General features: G+C 40.7%; 1 protein-coding gene and 1 long non-coding RNA gene across 2 annotated transcripts in view; one reads left to right on the top strand and one right to left on the bottom strand.

The window, feature by feature from the left end:
• LOC137071581 (E3 ubiquitin-protein ligase RNF43) overlaps positions 1–22,820 on the top strand; it is a 187,383-nt gene that overhangs the window by 129,025 nt on the left and 35,538 nt on the right. The window lies entirely within an intron of this gene.
• Positions 17,349–21,479, bottom strand: LOC137072135 (uncharacterized). The gene is made up of 3 exons (XR_010904630.1): positions 21,270–21,479; positions 17,880–17,967; positions 17,349–17,784 (listed from the first exon to the last, which is right to left on the bottom strand). It is a non-coding gene; the product is annotated as an uncharacterized lncRNA (long non-coding RNA).

Genomic DNA, 22,820 nt, shown 5'->3' with positions numbered 1-22,820 from the left:
CTTTGGACAATGGAGACAAGGGGATCTGCCAATAGCCCTTCGTTAAGTCCAATGTCGAATAAAATCGAGCCGTGCCCAGCCGATCAAGCAACTCGTCAACCCGCGGCATTGGATACGCGTCGAACTTCGACACTGCGTTCACCTTGCGGTAGTCCACACAGAACCTGACCGAGCCGTCGGTCTTAGGGACCAAAACGATCGGGCTCGCCCAGTCACTGTTGGACTCCTCTATTACTCCCATATCGAGCATTGCCCCTAATTCTTCCTGAACTACTTTTTTCTTGTGTTCAGGTAAGCGATACGGCCGGCTGCGAACTACCACGCCCGGCTCGGTCTCGATATGGTGCTGAATTAAGTTGGTACCAGAGTATGTGAGCGGAGTGGAGTGGGAGTGGAGGGAGGAGTGGAGCGGCAAGATTTTGAATGGAGTGAGGAGCGGATTTTTTAAAAGTCGGAGCGTTGTGGTTTTCACTCGCTCCGAGAGCGCTCCACTACCGCTCCATCATGAGTACAATTCATGCAAACCGGCCAGCACATAATAACTACATTTTTAGCCAGAACTAGAGCTTAGATCGACTCAAAAAATCAAGCCCGACCCTACCCAAGCCCGTGCACCCGAGAGACCGGCCCTGTCCGACACATTAACTGTAATTATGAGCCCGTTTTAAACCCGACCATTTTTAATACGTGGGCGAGGTATAGCCTGACCTCACTAATGAGCGGAGTGAAGCCGGTGTGACTCAGCTCAATAATCCGCAGACGCGCGCTCATGAACCGCTCACGGTAAAAGGATGTTCGTTCAAATCCAGCTTAGACATGACATAAATCTGTAGCTTACTATAGGCTACTTGTTGTAGCCATTAAACAATGTTTTTTTTTTCATATTTATGTTTAAATATTATAATATTATTTTTACATTTCATCTGATTATGATATCAGTGCAAAGATGCTAGTGGGTCAGAAATGATTTTGGTGGTTATATTTAGCTTAATATGAAGTTTTCTTTTTGTAAAAAGCCTTTCTTTCGTTTTGTACAAATTGTTTCTTAATTTTAATAAAGGTTTCTTCGGCCAGTTGCGTGTATTTAATAAATAATAAACAAATAGTAGACTAATCGTGACATAGAAATGCACACTAATGTTCCAATAAACCACGTTGAAATAAGGCCTCTAATCACCTATTGTTTATTTTTTATTATTTTTTAAATTTAATGCAGGTTATATACCGAACTTTATAGTAATATTTCAGAGCTTACTTTAATACTTTAGCGGTTATCCGCAAATTTCCCCGGAGCGAAGACGGAGCAGTGTTTCTGATATCAGTGAGGGAGGAGTGGAGTGGGGAGCTGGAAATTGTGAACCCGGAGCGGAGCTGGAGCGGAGTGAGTCTTGAATGCAAAGAGCGTGGAGGGGATATTGCTGCCACTCCACTCCACTCACATACTCTGGTTGGTACGTCCCGGTAGGGGCGAAAACACGTCTGCGAACTCCGCCTGTAGTTTTGATAGATCAGTGAGTTGGGACGGTGAGAGGTGATCTCCCCCAGGGGCCAGCGCGATCGATTGTGCTTTGATGCTCGCCTCTGGCCCGAGATCATCCTCTCCCCCGATCACCGTCGCCAACAACACTGATTCCACCTCATTCCATTTCTTAAGGAGATTGAGGTGGTATATTTGACGTGCCCCGTTCCTATCGGACCGTATCACTTCATAATCGAGGTCTCCCACCTGTCGTGCGACCTCAAACGGCCCCTGCCACTTTGACATTAATTTAGAGCTCGATGTAGGGAGTAATACGAGCACTTTCTCTCCCGGTGTGAATTTGCGTAGTCTCGTACCCCTGTTATACGACCGGCTTTGGCGGTCCTGGGCTTGCAACAAATTCTCCCTAGATAGCCGCCCCAAGGTGTGGAGTTTTGTTCGCAAGTCCAGCACATATTGAATTTCGTTCTTGTCCAAAGAAGGCCCCTCCTCCCAAGTTTCTCGTAGGACGTCCAGCACCTCCCGGGGCTGCCGTCCGTAGAGAAGCTCGAAGGGGGAAAACCCCGTGGAGGCTTGCGGGACCTCTCGCACAGCGAATAAGAGGGGTTCTAACCACCAATCCCAATTTTTGGCGTCTTCCTGTACGAATTTACGGATCATGGATTTAAGAGTGCGATTAAATCGTTCGACCAAGCCGTCTGTTTGTGGGTGATAGACGCTTGTTCGAATGGATTTAATGCCCAATAATCCGTACAATTCGCTTAACGTGCGTGACATAAACGCCGTGCCTTGATCAGTGAGGATTTCCTTCGGAATCCCCACTCGGGAGATTAAACGAAACAGTGCGTCCGCAACACTCTTCGCAGAGATGTTGCGGAGAGCCACTGCTTCCGGATATCGTGTTGCGTAGTCCACGATAACTAGCGTAAACCGATGTCCGCGTGCGGATCGCTCTAATGGCCCGATGAGGTCCATCGCAATTCTCTCGAAGGGGACCTGCATTAATGGTAGGGGGCGCAATGGCGCTTTTGGGGCGGCCAGTGGGTTCACCAACTGACATTCAGGACAAGACGCGCACCACCTGCGCACATTGTCATGAATGCCTGGCCAAAAAAACCGGGTCATTAAACGATTCAGCGTGGCCGCCTGTCCCAGGTGGCCCGCCATCGGGTTAGAGTGAGCCGCCTGGAAAAGCATTTCCCGGCGGGTCTTTGGTACTAACAACTGGGTTGTATCCACTTTTGTCTGAGCGTCTTGGGTCACTCGATACAACCTATCCTTAATTATGGCAAAATAAGGATACGTGACGGGCAATGCGGGTTGGAGGGACTGACCGTCGATAGTGCGGACCTGTTGGAAAGCATGTTTTAGAGTCTCATCTTGAGACTGCTCCAGAGGGAAGTCATCGCGGTCCGAGAGAATCAGTCTCTCGACCCCGCTCGGTTCCTCTGAAGAGGTTCCCAAGGGCCCCGTATCAGTCTCGCCAACCTGCACTCGCACCGCCCCGTTCCTAGCCTTGTTCTCCCAAGCGGCATCCGCGCATAACGACCCCAATAACGCCGGAAAGGCGGGCCAATTCGTCCCCAGAATTAGCGGATGCCGGAGGTGGGGACTAACCGCCACCTCAACACTATGATTTTCTCCCCTAAACTGTATCGTGACTGGGACAACCGGATATTCCACCACATCCCCGTGCACACACCGCACCTTAACCATGCGGCTTGTATCCAATGCCCCAGGCTGCATCAGGCTTTGATGGATCGAGGTTTGGTTACATCCTGAATCCACCAAGGCCTGATATGTACCCCCCTTGATACTCACAGGAATTTGGTACTCTCCTGCTTGATCAGGGGTGGTCCGCTGGAAGTCCGGGACCCGGATCATTGTCCCGATGTCCATCATCGGACATCGGTCCACAAAATGGTCCGGGTCGCCGCACCGCCAGCAGGCCAGCCCAGGCCTGCCCGCCGCCCCTGCGGCGGGGAGTGGGTTGGAAAATGAGCGCGGAGGGGGGGTGGAACCGGAACCGTTATCCCCGCCCGACCCCAGCAGCCCCGCCCCCTTGGGCGGGGCTCTCGAACTCCCGTACTGCCCTGGGCCCATTCCACCCCGGCCTCTGGGGGGAATACGAGGGGGCCCTGGAGGGCGGGACCTAGGGAGAGGGACAGGGCGAGAAGGAGAGACAGAGGGGGGAGAGAGAGAGGGAGAGGTTAGTAGGGGCTCGCCGACCCCCGGGCACGCCACCAGATGGTCCTCCGCCAGGTTGATGGCCGTCGTCAGCGACGTGGGCCGGTGGCACTGGACCCACTCGGCGGTCTTTTTGGGCAGCCGAGCGATAAACTGCTCCAGTACCACCAGATCGACGATGTGGTCCACGTCGCTTCCACCGGCCAATAGCCATTTGCGGCACGCGTCCCGGAGCTGTTGGGCCATCGCCAAGGGTCGGCCGGCCTCGCCCCACTCCAGCGAGCGGCACCTCTGGCGGTGCTGCTCTGGGGTCCGGCCGACCCGCTGGATGATGGCCCTCTTCAGGTCTTCATATTCCAGGAGGTTCGCCACCGGCAGTTGTTGGGCGGCCGCCTGGGCTTCTCCGGTCAGCAGAGGAATGAGGCGCACCGGCCACTGTGCCCGGGGCCACCCGCAGGCCTCCGCGGCCTTCTGAAATAGGTCTATGAAGGCCTCGGGATCGTCCTGTGGCCCCATCTTGTGTAGGGGCACGTGGACCGGTGCGCTGGCGAGCCCGGCGGCTTCGGTGCGAACCTCCCGGTCGATCCAGCTCCGGAACCTCTAGCGGTCCTCTTGCTGGCCGCGGACGATGGCCTCGAAGCGGCGCTCCTGGTCCGCCCGCAGGTCCAGCATGGACTGGTGTTGTTCCTGATGGAGGGCTGCGAGAGAGGTGATGATGTCCGCAAACGGCGAGGCGGAGGGCGTTGGTGTTGTCATGGCGGCGGCGCGGTCCTACTTCCTTCCCGGGTTTCGGCACCAGTGTAACAAAGTTCGATAATGAAAGGAAGGAAGAGGACACGGGGGTCGGCTGGACGGTTGATGCTGCTCTTTTATTTATCTCAAAACTCAAAACACACACTGCGGTGTGACTTTTCATAAGCTCAATGTTCACTTCCGGGTCGGCACTTCCGGCTTCCGGCAACTCAGTCTCTGGGTTCAGCAACAACCGTCCGATCTCTCTCTCTCCTCGATCTCCGGTTCCACCGATGTTTTGTACCCTCTCCGCGCTCATTACTGGAACGAGAGACAGGTGTTATTAATCTGCTTCCAACCCACTCACTTACCGCTCGTCCCGCGGCTCTCTCTCCCGCTGCAGACCTCGCTGAACCACGCCCCCCTTGCCACATTATGTATTTTGGATTCATGCATATTTGAGTCATTCAGAAATATGCATGATATGCAAAAATATGCATAATATATATATACTGTATATGTATATATATATATATATATATATATATATATATATATATACTGTATATACAGCATAGACTCTAAGTGACTGACAGGAAGAACAAAAGGCTCAGAGATTCAGACAGCATATGTTGCGTAATGCGCATGCGCGGTCAACACAAAATGAACGAATCACTCTCTGAGACAACTCGGTAGTCCCGAGTCATATTAAAGATTCGTTCAAAATGAACGAATCGTTCATGAACGACACATCACTAGATCACAGGCGGTTTAAATCCTGCTTTTGTGTATGTAAATGATCTCTATTGCGATTGGCTGTTTTAGTTTTAGTTAACACATAGCAACACTGATGTTAATGAGCTTTTCAACCACACAGTATCATAATTTTTTGAAAGTAAATTGACGCTTCAAAAAAAGATTGTAACAATTTTGTTGTTACACCGGTAGTGTAAAAAAAAAAAAAATCCATCCAGTAATGAAACAAGTCAAGTACTTATGAGTGGCTCATTAAATCATTCATGAGATTCATTCAAAAACTCTGATTCATCCAGTAATGAAACAAGTGAAGTATTATGAGTGAGTCATTGAATCATTCATTCAAAAGATTTGTTCAGAAACGCTGATTCCTCCAGTAATGAAACAAGTGAAGTATTTATGAGTGAGTCATCGAATCATACATGAGATTCGTTCAAAAAATGATTAATTTTTAACAAGTGAAGTATTTATGAGTGAGTCGTTGAATCATTCATTCAAGAGATTCGTTAAAAAACTCTGATTCATCAGTAATGAAACAAATGAAGTCTTTGAGTGAATCACTGAATCATTGATTCAAGAGATTTGTTCAGAAATGCTGATTCATCCAGTAATTAAACAAGTGAAGTCCTTATGAGTGAGTCATAATTCACTCAACCCAGTTAAAAAAAAAAAGCTCTAGTAAATAACATCATTTTGTTCAGTTGTCCATTCTATAATCGTGGCCGATTTGATCTTTATTTTAGACCAAAAAATTTTGATTCTCAGTTTATCCAGAATTGTGCAGATCTACAAAACTCTAAGCACATTGTTATTGAAAAAGTTAAGTATTTATAACTTTACACTTACATTCATTTGCGTACTGTAGGTATGTTTCGGACTTTGGTTTTAGTAAGTGGTCTGGATGGAGCTGTGTATGTGTGCGTGCGTGCGTGCGTGTGTGTGTGTGTGAAATGGGCCAGAGGGTTAGCATCATTCTCACCCCGCGTGCCAGGCAGATTGTTGGCATCCTCAGAGACTCATGTACTCGTGGCACAGGCGCTGTTTGTGGAGCTAATATTAGCTGGACGTCTCCACAGCGGGCCGGAGATGAAAAGAGTGAGTGGATGATGAGTCTGTGAACGCAGGGACGGTGCGGGACTCATCAGCAGGAGGGCCGGGCTCTGGAACGCATCTTTGGGCCGCTTCTGTGGGACTCTGGCGCTGGACGTGAGAGGTTTCAGATGTGACTGACACACACACACACACACACACACACACACACACACACACACACACACACACACACACACACACACACACACACACACACACACACACACACACACACACACACACACACACACACACAGAGAGAACATCAGGACAAACTCTGATCTATTGTTCCATCCATCCATTGTTCTGTTGTTCCATCCATCCATCATCATTCTATTGTTCCATCCATCCATCCATCCATCCATCCATCCATCCATCCATCCATCCATTCATTCATCCATCCATCCATCCCTTGTTCTATCTATCCATCATCATTCTCTTGTTCCATCCATCCATCCATCCATCCATACATCCATCCATCCATTGTTCTATTGTTCCATCCATTGTTCTATTGTTCCATCCATCCATTGTTCTATTGTTCCATCCATCCATTGTTCTATCATTCCATCCATCCATTGTTCTATTGTTCCATCCATCCATCCATCCATATACCCCTTGTTCTATTGTTCTATCATTCATCATCATCATTCTCTTGTTCCATCCATCCATCCATCCATCCATCTATAGTTCTATTATCCTTTGTGCTATAGTTCATCCATCCATCCATCCATCCATCCATCCATCCATCCATCCATCCATCCATCCATCCATCCATCCATCCATCCATCATTCTATTGTTCCATCCATTCATTTATTATCATCAATCTGTAGTTCATCCATCCATCCATTCTCATTCTATTGTTATATTGTTCCATCCATTCATCCATCCATCATCCATAATATATTGTTCTATCATTCATCATTCTATTGTTCAATCCATCATCCATCGTTATCCATCCATCCATCCATCCATCCATCCATCCATCCATCCATCCATCCATCCATCCATCCATCCATCCATCCATCCATCCATCATTGTTCTATTGTTCCATCATCCATCGTTATCTGTCTATCTATCCATTCTTCTTTCTTTCTTTTTTCTTTCTTTTTATTTATTTATATAGCACCAGTAAACACAACCAACGTTGACCACTGTGCTTTACATAGAATACATAAAGAGATATCAAAGAAAAACGCCAACACAGTACAAGTGCAGCTTAAAATTTTGGCAGATGCCGGGTCTAAGAGATGTATCTTTACTATAAGTTTGAAATCATGTATGCTGGTTAAAGATCTCAAAGATAATGGAAGACCATTCCAAAGCTTTGGACCGATAACAGCAAAAGCATGGTCCCCTCTTGACTTCAGACTTCTGTCTATCCATCCATCCATCCATCCATCCATCATTGTTCTATTGTTCCATCCATTGTTCCATCATCCATCGTTATCTATCTATCCATTCTTCCGTCTATCCATCCATTATTAATTTAAAGCCATTCTCAATTCTATTCCTGAATGCAGCACAACTTAGTTTTTAATATAGCCAGCATTCTAATCAAAATATTAATCTATTCTAACCTAATGCCTATCTTGTTTTTGAATTGAATCTCTTCTCTGATACATTCAGTGCTGAATAACTTCATAAACTTCTCGCCAAGTTTGTCACAGCGTATTCTAGGATTGGCTTATCCAATAAGGACACATCATATAATGCTGCCTTTCATTTCATCCCGATCAAGGTTTGGCAGTGCGGCCGTGATGTCCGGAAATGTTGCCTAGGTAGGCAGCTCACTAGGTTAAGAGGAGAGCTAAAGAGATTTCCAGGGTTTAATTTGGTGCTGCATGTGGCCGCCACACCCTGAACGTCACGCCGTCTGCACCAATCAACACACAGCCAGACAGTCTCAAGTTAATCAGAGTTAATAACCTGTCTCAAGCAAACCACACACAGTCCTTCTTCATTCTCTGCCTTCAGCGGCTGTTTATGTCTTTTCCTTGGTAACAACATTCGCCTCGATGGATTACTGCTGTGGATCCAACTTTGTTTAGTGAACATCGGAAGGACTTTAATGGAAACAAAACGTTCTATTACAGTCGCTCTGGATTGTCTGTCCGTGAGCCGGCGGTATAAATACTCTTAAGACCAGGCTAAATTGAGGGGTTTTGGTTGTCTGATGGTTGTGATGTTTTGTTTTTTAGTTTTTTACACTCACAGAACACACATAATTTCACTGTTTACATCATAGTGTGTTTCCCAACAGCGCAGCTCACCGAGATACTCTCACCGTTCTTATTAACAGTTTTGGTTTTTTTGAACATGTCTATATAGTTTTTGATAATGTGTATTTCCCCTTTTAATTATTTTAGTACATTAAAATGAAAAATGTAGATTTTTTCCCCCAATTTTTTTTATGGTTAAGGTCATTTAGTTGTGTATTTAGCCATTTTCATTAGTTTTTTTATTATTTTTTTATTTTTTTGTTTTGTTTTTATGTCAGTTTTTGTTTATTTTACTACATAATCAGGAATGCTATCTTGGCAGCTAGACAAAGTGGGTTTGTGTGTGTCTGTGTCTGTCTGTCTGTCTGTGTTTGTCATAAGCCTGTGTGTGTGTGTGTGTGTGTGTGTGTGTGTGTGTGTGTGTGTGTGTGTGTGTGTGTGTGTGTGTGTGTGTGTGTGTGTGTGTGTGTGTGTGTGTGTGTGTGTGTGTGTGTGTGTGTGTGTGTGTGTGTGTATTTGTGCGTGCGCGTGTGCGTGTGTGTATATATATACAGTATACAGGCCAAAAGTTTGGACACATTACTATTTGTAATGTTTTTGAAAGAAGTTTCTTCTGCTCATTAAGCCTCAAAAATACAGAAAAAAATATATTGTGATATATTAATACAATTTAAAATAATTGTTTTTCAATTTTTTATACTTTAGATTATCATTTATTTCTGTGATAAAGCTGAATGTTCAGGATGGTTCCTCCAGTCTTCAGTGATCACGATCCTTCAGAAATCATTCTCAGATGAGGATTTATCATGAGTGTTGGACACAGATCTGCTGACTAATATTTTTTCATAACCTGTGATACTTTTTAATAATACTTTGATGAATAAAAAGTAAAAAAATAAAATAAAAAAAAGAAGCAAATAACAACAATATACACTACTGGTCAGTAATTTGGGGTCAGTCTTTTTTTTCTCTCTCTCTTTTTTGAAATAAATCAATAATTTTATTCAGCAAGGATGTGTTAAATTGATAAAAAATGATAGTAAAGGAGATTTATATTATTTGAAAATATTTTTTTCATTTAAATGCAAAAAGTTTTTATTTTGAATAAATGCAGTTCTTTTGAACCTTTTATTTATCAAATATATTAGTCAGCAGAACTGTTTATATATATATATATATATATATATATATATATATATATATATATATATATATATATATAAAATAAATGTGAGCTGAAATCAAATAAATGTTAACTAAAACACATTTTGTATGAGTTTTATTTTTTGAATGTCTAATTTTTTTAATAATTATTTCATTCATTTTAGTACATTACATGAAGAAAATGTATTTATAAATATATCTATTTTTAAATGACACATTATTAAGGTTTTAATTTTAGTAATTTAGTTGTGTATTTTGCCATTCTTAATTAGCTTTTTTGTGATTTTCTTAATTTTTATTCTATTATTATTATTTTATTGCTAACTTTTACTCAGTCCTTGGTTGACTGCGGCGTTTGTGCGCATTGAACTCCCGTGACTGAGATGTGCCATCGGAACTTCCTCCATTTGCATCTCAGATCAATCAAATGCAAATGTTACGTCATGGATTGTGACGACAGGGACAGCTCGGCCTTTAACGCCGCTTTCCGAGCAGATGCTTCATATCCTCCGCAGGCATGGAGCTTTAGCATAAGTGCTGTTTTGGCACCAGTAGCCGATATAAAGGGACGTTTCCTGGTTGCACCGTGGATAATGTACATCCCTTTCATAAAGCGCCCCAGTCTGGACTAGTCCGGCGATGCTTGTCTCGGTATGAAAAGAGTTCCAAATATTTACCCAAAACTCCTCATAGTCTCCCACACAATCCAAACATCCCCTGCGTCTCGGGCTGGAAGGTCCATGCCAAACCATCAAAGGCAGAAGCCTCGGATTCCAGCTCATTGTGATTACGAACGCTCCCAAAAGACGTGGTGACTTTATATTTGCTCAATGCTTAATCCACAAAGCGCTGTTTTCATATCCAAAGAAAGGAGCGAGTGTTTCTCTGTGTCGTTTTGTGGGAACGTGAGTCAGAGCGAACAGGAAGAGACAGGACCCGTGCCTCGACATGCTGGACTCAACAGTGAGCGTTTCTCAGAGATGCCCCTCTTTTCACTAAAACACTCCTTTGGGCCACATCTAATCCTGTTTGCTTTTAAAATGTGGAAAGATGGAGAAGTGAAGACAAGAGAGTGTGTGTTGCATGTCCAGGAGCTTTTGATCGCTGTGGGGATGTTACTGATGTGAATAAGGACATGTTTAGCAGAACGTTCATGCTGCTGCTTTCTATACAATGAAACCTGACAATGAGCAAAAACAGACAGAAATATGCAGATAGGTATTTTCGGTATTTCTGCCATAAATATGACAATGCTTATTTTGTTTTAAAGATTTTTTTTAGTGATATAGAAAATGTATTTTTTTGTTTTATAATTCCAGAAGATGTGTCCTTTAGCAAAAGCAGTAGTTATTGATTATTTAAATATACTAATAATTTATTAATTTAAATACTGTTTTAGTTCGTATCCAGTTTTTAATTGGAATTGACAGAAATATGCAGATATTTTTGTTTTTTCTGCTATACATATGACAAAGCTGCTTGTTTTTTGTTATATATATATATATATATACACTGTACAAATTGTGAATATAAAAGGGATACAATAATTTACAAATCTCATAAACATAAACATATATATATGTATAATTATATATAATTATATAATTTGTAAATTATTGTATCCCTTTTTTATTCACAATTTGTACAGTGTCCCAACTTTTTTGGAATCGGGTTTGTATATTTTTATTTATATTGTATATTGTATGTATATTACTTTATTTCTTTCTTTCTTTATTTCTTTCTTTATTTATTCTTGATCCCAGTAGTTATTGAAGGAACATTGAACATATACATCTTGATTTTTATGCGTAATTATAGCATTTTCATTTATTAAAAACAATGTGTTCATTTTAACATTTTAGTTTACATTTCATGTAGGATTTTTGTAACATTTTAGGGTTTTAAAGCTGCTTGCAAAAATAATGCTGTATATTTATAAATTAAATGAATCAAATGAATCATTTTTTGAGAGCTATTAAAATGAATGTTTCAGTTAAGTTTAGTTTGCTGAGAACTCATTGCCTCTAGCGGAGACGTGTGAAATTACTCACGCAATAACAAGTGAAGTGAAGTTTGTGTAGAATTGTTTGCTTTCACATGAGCAGAGGAAGCTTGAGTCAAACTCTTGTGTTGCTGTCTTGGAGAAACATCTATTAAGGAGAGTGGGCTGTGATGTGCGTGTTTGTACATGTGTGTGTACTGTATGTTTGCGTGACCAGCGGTGAGAGCGAACGGGGGTCAGGAAGTATGTTTAAAGAGGGAAATCCTCAGACACGCATGTAAATCTCTCAGTTTGAGTGTGTTTCTCTCAACACAACATGAATCGGACCTTAAACTGCTGCTTTTATCTCTCTTTTTACTGCCTTATTCTCTCACTCCATCTTTCTGTTGTTTGACATGGGCATACTGTGGAAATGGTTGGTACGTCATCAGACTGTCTAGTAGATGATATAATGCACTGATATTTCCTTAAGGAAGTGCAGATCCAGTTCCTTTACTTCCACTAAATCCTCAGCTTGTTCTGATTTGCATGCTTTAGGCTCCTTTAGCAGCTTCAAAGCTTCTTCCAGATGGAAAAGGCACACTTTTGTCCTGCATGAGAGTTGTGTTTCTTTCATCTGTTTGCCGTGTTTCATTGCATGGACTGTACAGGGTCATAGTCATACTTCAGATGTTTAAACAGCTTTAGGACATGCATACTTTAGAAAATACTTGTTTGTATAAACACATATACACTATATTGTTTGTATATTACAAGTGTAATGCAAAGCGTGGGATGCAGTGGGGTAAAGCAGCCGCCACTGGACTCTAGAGCAGTGAGACATGTTCTCTGAGCGACCAATCACGCTTCTCTTTCTGACAATCCCATGGACGAGTCTGGGTTTGGTGGTTGCCAGGAGAACGGCACTGGCTGACCTGACTGCATTGTGCCAAGTGTAAAGTTTGGCGGAGGGGGGGTTATGGTATGGTGTTGTTTTTCAGGGGTTGGGCTTGGCCCCTTAGTTCCATATTCCAAGACATTTTGGACAATTTCATGCTCCCAACCTTGTGGGAACAGTTTGGGGACGGCCCCTTCCTGTTCTGCACACCTGTGCACAAAGCGTCTGTCCATAAAGACATGGATGAGTTTGGTGTGGAGAAACTTCACTAGCCTGCACAGAGTCCTGAGCTCAACCCGATTATTTGATTTATTTGATTAGCCTATTACATTTCAATACCTAAAACTATTAGACCTGCCTGAAAAGCACTAAAGTATTTTTTATTTGCATCTTTGTTGTATTGTATTCATTGGTGCTATTGCTTGTAATATGATTGTTTGTTCTTATTTTATTACTGTTTACTTTTTTTGTTAAATGTATATTAGTTAAGCTAGTAGTTTTTAGCCTAGAAATCTAGACGCACCCTAGCGGCAGCTAATCTAATCTGCCCGCGAGTGTCGTCTAGCAACTCTCATTACCCTTCTGAGCTGTAAACGCCAAACTCTGGGTGGGCCAATCACATCATGTATAGAGTCGGTGGGCGGGGCCATAATGACGACGGCCGAGTTGCGTTTGCGTGCTTCTAGTAAACACAGAAACTGGCGAACGGCGGCGGTCTTTCGAATCAGCTTTGACCGCGACTCTGGAAGACTTGGAGTTAAGCTTTTCTCTGAGAAAAGAACAAAGAACGGCACTGAAGTCATTCTTAAAAAGGGAAGATGTGTTCGGAGTTTAGCCGACCGGATACGGCGAATGTTTAATCTGTCAGCGAGCTCTGCTTCACCTTCATTGCTCTGGTTGGTGTAGCGCTATCCTATCGCGTGCAGAGGGAGTTTGAAAGATGACCGTTTATCCGCCCCTCAGATTGAGCCGTCAATGGTGAGTTTCCAGACCAAACATCTTGATGTGGGTCTGGCTTGTCAGGCTAAGTAGTTTTAGCTGTGGTATCGAAATTGGAATAGAGGATTGTGAATTATATACTAGTATCTCAAATTTTAGTATCATAACTGACTGTTTTAGTGTCATGGCTGTGTCATGGTTTCTCTGGTGATCACAAAACATTTGAAACATTTGCGAGAGAATGCAAAAGCATTAACAAAAATGTATTCCACCCATCTTGTATTTTTTTCCCCTTCACCATGTCCCTTTATGGGCTCCGTACAAGCTACTCTTGCAATCAAAATTATTGAATGCCCTTGACCTGCAATGAAAAACACATCAACTAAGGCATCAGTGCATCAGTGTACCATCAGGAAACAGCCCTATTGTGTCTTATTATAATTCAATGTATCAATTTGACACAAAAGATGATGCATACATTTAATTAGGGTTAAAAATGGCTTTATAAAGCTATTCACCACACAGAATATGAAGAATATCAAAAACTGTAGGAGTTAGTCCTACACCTGCCAACGGACCCAACACAATAAACACACTCAGCAAAATTATTGTTACTAATTATTGTTATTGATAAAATCCCAGATAATAGGCTATATATACAGAGACATGGTTGGTCTATGTCACACACCTTACTAATGACATATTAAACTATAACATTTTCCTCCTTGGGTTTCAGTTGTAAGGAAGGCATATATTGTAAACTATAAATGAAGTTTTATTGTGTGTTGCTTTTGCGTTCGTCTCTCCTCATCTGCTCTCTTTCCAGCGCTTTCTACGGGCTGATGTTATCAGGGCCGCTCGCCCACTGTGTGTGATAAAGAGAGAAGAATGGGAATCCATCAGAGAGAGAGAGAGAGAGAGAGAGAGAGAGAGAGAGAGAGAGAGAGAGAGAGAGAGAGAGAGAGGTTTGATTGGTATGGATTGCATTGATATGGCCGTACAGGAAGTGGGCGTGTCTGTCTTATGTAGTGGCTGTCAGGGTGTGTTAGGTGCATTTGAGAAGTTTAAAGTTTCTCCATGCTCTTTCACTCTTTCCCGTCTTTGTGAGGTGTGTGTGTGTATATCTGATTGTCTGTTTGTGTGTGTGTGTGTGTGTGTGTGTGTGTGTGTGTGTGTGTGTGTGTGTGTGTGTGTGTGTGTGTGTTTTGACCCATTTGTCGCTGGGCAACACTGTGCGCAGTTGTTGTGGATTCCAGCGATGCATCTGTTGTGTTTGAAGCTCAAGGTCGGCCCGGCGGGCGATAAGTCTTCTGTTGTTGTTACACACACACTATGTCACACACTTTGTGAGATGTGTTCGCATCGGAACGGGCATGGATGAGAACACAAGAGCATACATCTCCTCTTTGAGCAGCTGAGGTGTGTGTGTGTGTGTGTGTGTGTGTGTGTGTGTGTGTGTGTGTGTGTGTGTGTGTGTGTGTGTGTGTGTGTGTGTGTGTGTTCCCGTTAAATGATGATTGGTCATTTGTTTGGTCACACTTTAGATTAGGATCCAATCAAAATCTCTCTTGACTTTTGCCTCTATGAACCCCTAATTACTGCTTATTAATAGTTAGTAAGGTAGTTTAGGTATTGTTAGGTACTATAGCTACTAATAAACAGCCAATATATGTATGATAATAAGCAGCTAGTTCACAGTGAGAACTGGAGCCTAAACTAAAGTGTTACTCTGTTAGTCTAGAAGTATTTCATTGTGACATTTTTTAATCAAAATCTCATGCATCCAGGTGTTTTTTTCTTTTTTAATCTTTTTTTTGTTGCATTATGTCCATGAATTACAAAAAATAGTACCTTTATTTAAATTAAAAGATTATTATTTTTTATATTTTTATGTCTATGTCATATTTCCACACAAAATAAATATCTCACATTTAACAAAATTAAGCCAAGTTTTTCAATTACATTTTTTACCAAATTGTCATTGCTGTAATGCTGTTACATCCGGAGAACGCAGGCTAAGGCATGGATATACCAGCAGGGGTTTTAATAAAGAAACAAGTAACAAACAAAAGCTAACTTAAAGGTGCACTATGCAACTCTCCGTCCACTGGAGGGCGCCTATTCTAAACAAAGGCGTAGTTTGATGACGCAAAGTGTGAGCGCAGCATCTTGGGACATGTGGTCTTCACCTCACAGCCGGTGGAAAATAGGACTCGGGCAGAAATCACGTTCATTAACGTTACTGTAGTGAAGCAGAGCAGGACCGAGTGTTGAGGAGCTGAGCACGGCCGCTGGAGCGATTGTTAAACAAATACCCGCCTCGCGAACACCGGGACTTTTATTATGACAGGACGGGACACATTTGCCGGGCGCCTGCACAGATCCGCTCTTCCGGTTATGATTATGAGGTAATGCAGCTCTGTTTATCATATTAGATACATTTAAGTGTGTTTAAAATGATGTTATGACGTTACTCCGTGCGTTCACTTGTTCACACTGCTAAGAGTAAAGCGCTCCTGCCAAATAAAACCCCAAACCGAGGGTAACGCAGATATGACGCGATTGACAGGCGACTCCCTCAGACGCTATGCTGACACGTCCCGGTCCTGAGTTAAAATAGCAATTTTCTCACAATTTACAAATAGTTGGAAACATCTGGGATATTGTAGATACTCAACTGAACAAAATATATAACACCGGCCTAGTGGTTTTTGGATATTTTACTGCAAAAATACTACATAGTGCACCTTAAAAAAAAACATGGACCATTTTTTTTCATTTTATTTCATTTTAATAATTTTGCAGACACTTTTATCCAAAGCGACTTACAAAAAAGGGGAGAGCAATAGAAGCAACAAAACATCAAGGCCAACAACCTGTAAGAGCTCAGTTAATTAGCACAGTACACAGGGTAAACTTTTTTTTTTTTTTTTGGACAAACAAACAAAAATTAATGGATAGTTAAGTGCTATTCTTTATTGGTCAAGTGCAATTGGAAGAGATGTGTCTTAAGATGTTTTTTAAAAATGGCTACAGACTCGGCAGCACGAATTGAGTTCGGCAGGTCGTTCCACCAGGTGGGAACGGTCCAGGAAAATGTCAGTGAGAGCGATTTCATGCCTCTTTGGGATAATTTTCATTTTCCTCGTTATTGTTCTGTCTCTCTCTCTCTCTCTCTCTCTCTCTCTCTCTCTCGTTCTGTTGTGCTTTATTCACGTTCTTTTGCACTTTTTCAAGTCGGACGTTGGGCATCCTGAGGTTTAGAGTTGAATGGAGCTCAGAATACTGTGTTCAGATTGGCTGTAGTGGTGTCACATTGAGCTGCATTTTGATTTCTGCTTGTTGCTGGAAATCATTCAGTGTATAATCTGCGGGTGTAAATGAAGTGGGTTTGTTCTGGGGTCACACAGGTGCCTGTGATGCTCAGGTCGGGTTCAGACGGGACGGCACCTCGCGCTTCTGCTCTTTTGTGTCTGACTGTACACAGCAAAAAACATGTTGGGAGATTTATCACCACGGGTGTTAAAATTATCACTTTCCGGGTGAACATACAGGTCCATCTTTGCTAGTGTTAAAACAACACTGACGAAAGTGTTCGTTATATAAACACTGTGTTAGTGTTTCTTTTTAGTCACTCAAGGTGTTGAGAAATGTATTACTCATAAGTGTACATTTAACACTTTATGGTGATTAATCTCACACACCCAGTGTATTTAATGTTTATTTAATGTAAATACTTAAATACTAAAATGGCACTGTGAATGAAATTTAAAACAATTTATATATATTTTATTTTTTCCCCCAAAAAATCAAGTGACTACAAATTTATTTGAATATTTATTGAAATTGTAATATATCAATTCCATTACATTTATGTATTTGGCAGACACTTTTATCCAATGCGACTTACACTGCATTCAATACCATTTTTAATTAAAAAAAAAACATTTTTGTCAGTTCTTGCTTTCGCCGGGAATCGCTACAGTAAAGCCATTGTTGTCACACATACAATTGAATAAAACAATTTCTTGTTATACTCCAATGCTATAATATCTTAAAAGTAATGTTTTAATTGAAAATACAAAAATTCAACATTGTTAAATCAACCTTAATGTTAAAAAACTGTCTGGTTTGTAATTCATTCTGATAAAAAATACTATTCCTTTATAAATTAATACATTTACATTTGGCAGATAATTTTCTCCAAAGCGACTTACATTGCATTCAATGTACGCATTTTTACATTTTGTCAGTTCTTGCTTTCCCAATTCATCGATCCCACGATCTTGGCGTTGATATCGCTCCTCAAAATGATCCAAACACATAGTATCGTTCCTGTTAAAGAGACACATCTGGTTAAAACAAGCACATTAAAAAAATCTAAGATAAAAAGTTTCAAACATCTTCAATCAACAAGCAGAGATACTTACATAGCCTGTCTTCCTTTCAGGATCGTTTAGGTTTGTAGAGTAAAAATGCCAAGGGCATACATAGATTGTGGCCTTAAGTGGTTTCCTTCTGCAATAATAAACAATATTCCATGAAACAAAAATCCTCCAAAGCAGAAAGCAAAAAAAAAGACTCAAAATTATCAGGTCACTTTGTGTTTTACTTCAGGTTATTTTTATACCAACGCAAGAAAACGTTATATTCAAAACATAAGCACTACTGTTACAGATTTACAATGCTACAACTAGAAAAGGCTAGTACAGAAAAAATCGCGCATGGAAGGGCACTAATGCATGTCTGCTAAACTAATACAAAATAAGACGAAAAATGTCAAATAGTACGAGTGTGCAATGTCGTGGAATGTATACGCCAAAACTCATTTCGGCGTGCATATGATACGCTCTCTTGGGTAGGTTTAGGGTAGTGGGGTGGGGGGTTCGTATGTATATGCACGCAAAAAACAGCGTATCATACATTCCACGACATTGCACACTCGTACTCGATCTTGAGTTTCTATATATTGACTGAAGCAGTTCATGAAGAAAAGCGTGTCCTACGACATGTTTTCGACATTTTGGAGCGCTGTACAGAATGGTCGGCGTATGTTATCAAAGTACCACGAGAAGATTGCTAGAACACACAGAGCATTTCACTCGCAAAATGTTGCAGGCCGATCAGTATGCGCAGCGCCGACAATGATGGACCGTGCTATCCGTGGGTGCTCGGCACGGGATCGAGCCCCGGTCACACAAGAAAAAAAAATTAAGAGCAATTAATTCATTCGATTAACGTCTGCTTTCTCATTTGAATGACATTTCAAAACACCAGAATTAACTCGTAGTTACGGGGTGAAAGATATAAACGGTCTTATAAAGGTTGGAAGCCCTAAAGATACATAACGTTATGCCTGTCACCACTCGATCCGTACCGGCAACACGATTTGTTCTGCGCATGCGCGAAAACGTACTTTTGACGTCACTTCCTGTCATCGCCAAAGTTTTTTGCGACAACGGTGTCACTTTTCAAAAATATATATTATTATAATTTTTTTATTGAACAAATACAAAAGCAAACAGCCACAGTTCAAAAAGGATTCAACAACAACAACAAAACAAATATAAACAATAGACCGACAGCAAAAGGAATTAAACAAACAAACAAATACATAATTTAATAATAAAAAAGAACACTATATATATATATATATATAGTGTTCTTTTTTACTATTAAATTATGTATTTGTTTGTTTGTTTTATATATATATATATATATATATATATATATATATATATATATATATATATATATATATATATATATATATATAAAAGGAAACTATAGAAAAAAAGCACACAAAAAAACAACAACAACAAAATTGAGCAAGGGGTGACATGCAATTTATAGTAGCCTAAATTAGGTTCAAGAGAGTAAGACAGTGAAAAATATGCCAATGCCTTTTTTTTTCCCTTTTTACATTATAAAAAGTTATATATACTTCTTGCACCGCATAGAGGACTTTAAAGCTTTGGCATTGCTGGAAGAAAAGACAGTATCTAAATTACATTTCAGATCTTTACAAAAAATAATAAAGAAAGGTTTAACAGACAAAAAAAAATGCACTTGTGTATAAAAAAAACGTAGCTAAAAAAATAAATAGATTTATAAGAAAAAAAAACTTGTCTTTAAGACTTTTGTCAGAGTTATACAAAAAAATACAAATGGGACATCCTTAAACTCCAAATAAAAATTGTCTAAGAGAGAAAAACATACAAACAAACTAAATTTCTTCCAAAAAAAAAAAAAAAAAAAAAGTAACCACATGAAAACAATCCCAAAAAGGTGAGGGACAGATTCATCTTCCACTCCACAAAAGGAGCAAAGGGGATCCATCCCAGGAAACATTTTTTTGATACAAATAAATTGTCCTGTGTGTTTCTTAAATGCAGACATATGTATTCTTTATATTGTAGACAAGTATGTTGAAGTAGAAAAAATAACTTTTTCATTTTAAAAAATGAAATATTGAATGCAAACAAAAACATCTGAATTTCCCAAATGGGGTCAAGCAAGTCTAAACTTAATCAATGTAATTAGTGCCACATAATAATAAACTTGGAATATATAGTCTACATTTGTATTTTCCAAGTGAGGTCTCGTAAATGTGGAGACTTAGATTCTTATAAAGATTTTATTTTACTAAGCAATATGGTATAAACGCATCAAAACAACTACTTTAAGCTTACAGACTTCCTGCTTATTTGTTGTTTTTTGGTTACATCTTATAAAGCAAATTGTAGTTTGCATTTGAATATCCCTCTACTAGTTTTACAAGGGTTTGATATCCTAGATGTTAAATGTAGCCTACAAATCAGTTTTTAAGGAACTTCATCACTGTTAGTGATTATTCAATTAAGGTTTATGGGAAATTATTAGCACTTGTATTTCACCAACTGTGTAATATTTCTGTCACTAAGGAAAGTAAAGAGCTGGATGATGTCTTAAATTTTATTTGTATGATGGGTAAATATTATATTGACAAAGCAAGATAGGCCTACCTACCTTAATTTCAAACCTAGCTGCAAAGTATTTGCTTATGATTAATGTTATGTTTAAATCCAGGTAAGCATGAGGACAAGAAATTTCCCAATTCTCAAAGTTTTATTCAGTCCACAAGCAGGACAAACAAACCAACAGTGCCAGATGGTTACGTTGACAGCAGGTGCAACAACTCTTCCATTCTTACGATACCCTTTTTATAGGTAACAACATGTGAACTATAGCGCCATCTCCTGACAAATACACAAACACAACAATTAACATTTATTATCAACTCTTCAAAAATCACATATTCATTGTTCTTTATTGTTTATTTTGTATATATTTATAGTTATGCAATAAATAAAAAACTATCGCGGTACGGATTGAGTGGTAGTAATTCAAAAAACTGCCGTAAATTGCTTTGCCATGTCAAACAGGAAGTAGAAACATTTTCGCGCATGCGCAGAACAAATCGTGTTTCCGGTACGGATCGAGTAGTGACAATGCCAAATGAGAAGAAATAACTATCCAAGTCCAGTGAGTTAAAAAATGACACATAATGTTAATGCTGCTACATTATTAGTAAAATTAGTACAACGAAATTAAGTCACTTACGTAAATCTCGTCCTCCATTAACGAATTTAGTGTGTTAGTGGGGGTTATTCAGTTATGTTAAACTGAATGGCGGATCAAAAGCGCGCTAAATTTAAACTGAGGTAAAAAAAAAAAAAAAAAACGCTAACAGAGTTAAGTCAACCACATCGGCTACATTACTCATTATACAAGCTCATTAATAAATCACAAGTTGATAAGATAATAATACTATACTATACCTTGTCCTTGTAACCGTTGTGTGTGCAGGGAAATCCATAAAGATGGAGAGACCGAAGGATGAGCTGGGAAATTTAAAATGCTCTGCACATGCGCAGATGTTGATTGTTAACACCCAAAGGAAACACTGTGCTTTATCACTAAACAAGTGATAAAGCATATAATATTTGTAAATTAACACCAGATTTTATCACTAGATGCCCAACACCAGGTTTTTATCCCTCAGTAATTTGCTGTGTATAGTAGAGCAATAACAATACAAGCATCTGCCTTTGTGTTCTCTTCAAAACAAGCACAGCTCTCCTTTCTCATTTCTTTCATTTGTGTGTGTGTGTCTGTGTGTGTACCACTGTGTGTGAGTGTGTGTAAGAGTGTTTGTGAGAGACAGAGAGTGTGTGTGTCTGTGTGTGTGTGTGTGCAACTGTGTGAGTGTGTGTGAGAGTGTCTGTGTGTGTAAAACTGTTTGGGTGTGTGTGTGTGTGTGTGTGTGTGTGTGTGTGTGTGTGTGTGTGTGTGTGTGTGTGTGTGTGTGTGTGTGTGTGTGTGTGTGTGTGTGTGTGTGTGTGTGAGAGAGAGTGTTTGTAAGGGAGTGTGTGAGAGAGAGAGTCTGTGTGTCTTTGTGTGTGTGCGAGTGTGTGTGAGAGTGTTTGTGAGGGAGTGTGTGTGTGTGTGAGAGAGAGTGTGTGTGTGGGTTTCTGAGTGTGTGTGCAACTGTGTGTGAGTGTGTGTGAGAGTGTTTGTTTGTGTGTGTGACTGTTTGTGTGTGTGTGTGTGTGTATCACACACACTCACTCACTCGCCTACTTGTGGGTGTGTGTGCCAGTGCGAGTTTGTGTGTGTTTGTGAGGGAGTGTGCGAGAGATTATTTGTGTGTGTATGTGTGTCACACACTCACTCACTCGCCTACTTACGCACACACAGGTTTGTGTGTGTGTGTGTGTGTGGTGCTGCAGGAGTGGTGGAAGCTGCTTTTGGAAACTGGGAATGCAAAATGTTTGTGTCTCGTGTCATTCTTGAAGGTGCGCTCATTTCTTCACATGTCAGATGGCTGGCGGTGTCAGCGTGCGTGTGAACTCTGAGGAATGCCGCTCTAAATATAACTCTGGGACATACAGTTACTGCCATTCAAAGCTACACTCGATGGGACTTTTGGCCCTCTAGCGGATGAAGCATAAAACCACAAGTTACTTGCGGATGAACATTGTTTTGATGATCACATGGGTTGTGCTTCGGCCCCTTCAGCGCGGATGAATTGTAGTTTAGTTAACTATAATAATGCTGGAATGCTGACAATAGACATTACCTTATCATGCAAGGTAAAACTCTCATAACTTTGCTTGTAGTCTGTTTATTGGCAAACAGAGCAACACAGAAACTGGTTTAGAGATTGCTACCAGCATAAACATTGTTCTGTGAACCTCAATGCAGCAAATGTGGTTCTATCCAAAATATGTTGATTCATGTTTTATTACAAGTTCTGCCACCTCAATGTTCTTTTACGTCTTCTTGGTGTGTGACGGCTGAGAGAGTTAAGTTAAAAATATTTTCACCAC

Source organism: Pseudorasbora parva, chromosome 3 (genome assembly GCF_024679245.1).
Source record: "Pseudorasbora parva isolate DD20220531a chromosome 3, ASM2467924v1, whole genome shotgun sequence".
Lineage (NCBI taxonomy): Eukaryota > Metazoa > Chordata > Actinopteri > Cypriniformes > Gobionidae > Pseudorasbora > Pseudorasbora parva.
Note: the sequence above shows the minus strand (reverse complement) of the source record. Positions and strands in the feature narration are given on the sequence as shown.